The sequence below is a fragment of the Triticum aestivum genome, chromosome 1B, assembly GCF_018294505.1.
Source record: "Triticum aestivum cultivar Chinese Spring chromosome 1B, IWGSC CS RefSeq v2.1, whole genome shotgun sequence".
Classification (NCBI taxonomy): domain Eukaryota; kingdom Viridiplantae; phylum Streptophyta; class Magnoliopsida; order Poales; family Poaceae; genus Triticum; species Triticum aestivum.
Genome location: NC_057795.1, coordinates 124,230,178 through 124,234,778, shown reverse-complemented (window position 1 = coordinate 124,234,778; position 4,601 = coordinate 124,230,178).

Here is a 4,601-nt window from a genome sequence, read left to right as displayed (position 1 = left end):
CGACCCTCAGGTATAAGTTCTTTGAAAGCGGCCTTGCTCTACTGCCCCAGGTCCCCACGTGTCTGCATGTGCATCTTTTTCTACTCCCATCAGCTCTTCCAAAGCAACCTGAATTTTTAGTATTATTAGAGGTAAAGCTAGTTCATGCATTTGAATCTAGGGCTTTGTTCAAACAACAAAGAAAGGGGGGAAAGTTGTAGCATGAATCTAGGACTTGATTCAAAGAGGAAATAATATGGTGAAAGTAGTAGAGACTGGATACCCAACCGGTCTCTTGGTTGAAAAGGGAAATAATGGGAAAACGCAGTACAAACTGGATAAGGAACAGATCTATTATTGGTTGAAAAAAGGATAGAAAGTGGCGGCTGGTGGACAAGTCAACAGAGTATGTCCAGGATTAGATTTGCTGCCCTCACATAGTAAAAGGTCTCCAGGATTAGAGTTGCTGCCCTCGCATAGTAAAAGGTCTCAGGATTAGATTTGCTTCCCTCACATAGTAAAAGGCCTCCAGGATAAGATTTGCTGCCCTCACATAGTAAAAGGTCTCCAAGATTAGATTTGCTGCCCTCACATAGTACAAGGTCTCCAGGATTAGGTTTGCTGCCCTCACATAGCATGAACAAACTCGGCATCACCACTTTATGCCTCCTCATAGGTAGATTGTGCTGATGCGTCCACTGTCGCATGTCCTTATACCAACCTTTTGCTGTTGTTAATGTAAGGGCGCTTGTAAAATGAAGTGATTACACTGTTACCTTAGGGACATGTCTAACCAGTGTTATTGTTAATCTAATGTCTCCAGTGATAAGATGCAATTAAACTGTGTTACAAATGGCACTCCTGCTGTTTTCCCCAATATGATAAGTAAGTTGCTCCTTTACGCTGCTGAGTGTCCTGGTGTCCCCATGGTCCCATGCCCTTAAACCAACTCTTTAGCTACTATTGATTTACTGTGTTTGGTAAACAAGCAATGCCACCATTAAAGTAATCCCATATTTGAGGAATCTCATTGTTGATCATAATGCTTCTGGTAACATGAAGCATTGCTGACGTTTTAAAATTTCTACTGTCCTTGCGTGATTGCCATGAACATAATTAAGATGCTTCTTTTCATTTTATATATGTTTCGTATATTCTTATTGACCAGCAACTGTTTACTTTCTATATTTTCGTGCAAATAGGGATATCCATTTCACCTTGTTGCTATTGTGACCTTTTGGTGAACTGCACAAAACACTTTTTTTGGAATGAGTGTCTCGTGCAGTTCAACTAAAATGTCACGTGGGCAACATCTCTCAATTTTGGTGGAACTGTTGTCGGTGTCAAAACCGGCGGATCTCGGGTAGGGGGTCCCGAACTGTGTGTCTAAGGCTAATGGTAATAGGAGGCGGGGGACATGATGTTTACCCAGGTTCGGGCCCTCTCGATGGTGGTAATACCCTACTTCCTGCTTAATTGATCTTGATGATATGATTATTACAAGAGTTGATCTACCACCAGATCGTAGAGGCTAAACCCTAGAAGCTAGCCTATGATTATGATTGTTGTTATCTTACAGACTAAACCCTCCAGTTTATATAGACACCGGAGGGGGCTAGGGTTACACAGAGTCGGTTACAGAGAATGAGATCTACATATCCAAATTGCCAAGCTTTCCTTCCACGCAAAGGAGAGTCCCATCCGGACACGGGACGAAGTCTTCAATCTTGTATCTTCACAGTCCAACAGTCCGGCCAAAGTATATAGTACGGCTGTCCGAGGACTCCTTAATCCCGGTCTCCCTCAACTGCACAAAATGGTGATTGGAGTTTCCAAAATCTCCGTCAAGTTCTGCTGGTAATCTCTTGCAACATTTTATTAGCCTTTGCAAGATGAGCCATCACTGTCACCACAATGGCACTTTATTTTAGTGGAACTGCACAAAAGGATAAGAAAATTATAGTTGCACGTTACATGAGCCGGACAGCCAACCTTAATGTTCCTCAATTTTAGTGCAACTACTAAGGAAGAACTTGCCAGCTCACGAGAGCAAGTACTTCTTGCTAGCTGAATGATGCAATCTTTGCTTCATTTCAGGTGAACTGCAGAAAAAGGCGCATGAATTGAATCATGGAGCTGGAGGTTGACCTCATCCTAGTGGAGCTGCAGGTTGAGTTCAAGGAGGCCACTATTAAAGTGAAATCATGCTCTTCTTGTTTGTGTTGTGCAAACATGAATACTCAACTACAGATGTTGTGACGGTCAAGAGCATTCATCAAGTTCTTCGATTGTATGACATGGCTAGCCAAGATGGATTTAATCCCGATATTCACTTTATCAAAAGGCTCTAATGGGTTGGTTCTGAATCTTGCAAGCTGGGAATCAATGAGATGTGTAGGCATCTTTGTTGTACTTATTATTTGAATCTTATTTGTTGGTTCTGAATCTTGCAAGCTGGGAATCAATGAGATGTGTAGGCATCTTTTTTGTAATTATTATTTGGATCTTATTTATTGGTTCTGAATCTTGCAAGCTGGGAATCAATGAGAAGTGTAGGCATCTTTGTTGTACTTATTATTTGGATCTTATTTGTTGGTTCTGAATCTTGCAAGCTGGGAAACACGACATGATGATGCAGAAGACAACAACCATAACAAACAGTTCAAACTTGGTAGTATTATCTTTGTGAAAGTGCGACAAATGTGCTGATCGTGTGCGTCCCGAGAATAATAATTCTAATTGTTGTGCATGTTGATCCTGTGGCACTGATAGAACGAGCCAATGCATTGCTTGTTTTAAGTATAAATTTCTATTAAAGCTAATTAAATTTAAGTAAAGTGACCACTAACTCCTGTTATTACAGTACCAATACAGACCCGCTCGTGAACCAACGTGTGGCCGGAGTAGGTTTCTTAATGGAGGCGTTTGAATGCGCCGAGGGTGCATCTTCTGCCGGGAGTGCAGCGGACGAGGGAGGGGTAGTAACTGTTGTCGCCTGTACACACTCAATTTACTGTTGAATCCAGTTCCCAAGAGCTGAAAAACGAACTGCTGCCACTGCCTACACACTCGTTCACTTGAAGAGACTCCAATGGCGATCCGAGGGGTGAGCCTGCTGGATATGGACTTCAGCAAGGAGTTCCCCTTTGAGTTCGCCGTTCAGTCCTATGGCTGCACCAAGTTGAATGTGATGTACACCAACGATCTGGACTCGGTGAAGCTCTGCCTCGCCGAGTTCAAGCAATACCTACAGGACGAGAAAGCACAAGGTTGTAGGACTAGACGTTGTGCCCATCCATTCGTCTCCTAGCAGGGACCAGCGGATCACGGTCGCCCAGGTATGTGTGCGGGACGAGGTTCTCATCTACCACTTCTGTAGGGCCATTAGAGGTTCTGGAGCATTCGCCCATTTCATCGGCAGCGCCGACTGCACCTTCGCTACGGTAGAGAGAAGGAAGAACGCAACGATTCAGCCATCTGGTGCAACAAACTTGTTGACATACAAAAGAAATACAAGATCATCAGCAACGGGCAGGAGAAGGACTCCGTGGTTGACCTCGCCGAGACCATCATCGACCCCTGATACGCTAACATGAAAGAAGAAAACGATACCAAGGACCTGAACATGTGGGAGGTACCTCTGAATTTAGCCTACATAACCTACACTGCCAAGGACGCATACGCATGCTATGACATGTACATGCAGATCTTGGACATGAGGGCATGTCTGCTTCCCGTAACCGACGAGTACACGGACAGACGCAGCGTCATGATCAAGCATGCTAGGAAGGTCTAGATGTTGTACTTTATCTGTTTATAAGCACCTTTATCATGTGAGTGTTTCATGCATTAGCCTATGTGTCGTAATTATCTGTTTTGTCCGAAATATTTCTTTTAAGAACCCATTAACCTGATTGCTTTTTTAGTGGCTATTTTCTTATGTATGTAACTAGTTCACTTGTCTGTTAAAAAAACTAGTTCACTCGGCTGCCGTACTTTGAATCTCCTTCCTCCCAACATATTCCCCTTTCAGGTGGACCCAGCAGGTCTCGGAATTTTCTCCCACTTTCTTTTTCTATGTAAACTGAGTTTTCTCCCAGTACTTTTCCCTAGAACCAACGAAACTATCCCACGCCTAGCCTAAAAAATAATAGTACCCCACGTACTATTAACTCATCAAATTTAAATGATATTTTATTTCGTAAGTTGAAAGTTCTTACAAAATAATAATAATAATTGTTTATATATAACTTGGCAAGTTAACTCCTAGTGATTGCGTACATAAGCTTACAAAGATTTTACAGACCAATGCAGTAATAGACGTGCAATCATGTGTGTATGTTTTTATAACATTTCTCCGTCTAGCCCAACATGATATTTTCACCCAGCCCAGCAAGTCCGTGGATTTTGAGAAAAATGGAAATGGGATTTAAATTCTACCATATATATAAATGTGATGCATAGATGCTACATCATTATTTCACCCAACCCACCAAATGGACTAAAAAAACAAATGGACTGGCTGACATGTGGGCCAGTAGGTCGAAGCCTAAGAAGGCGTTGGATTTAGATCCAACGGCCGGCATTCTTGTTCAATCTCTCGTCTTCTTCCCCTAGCGCTG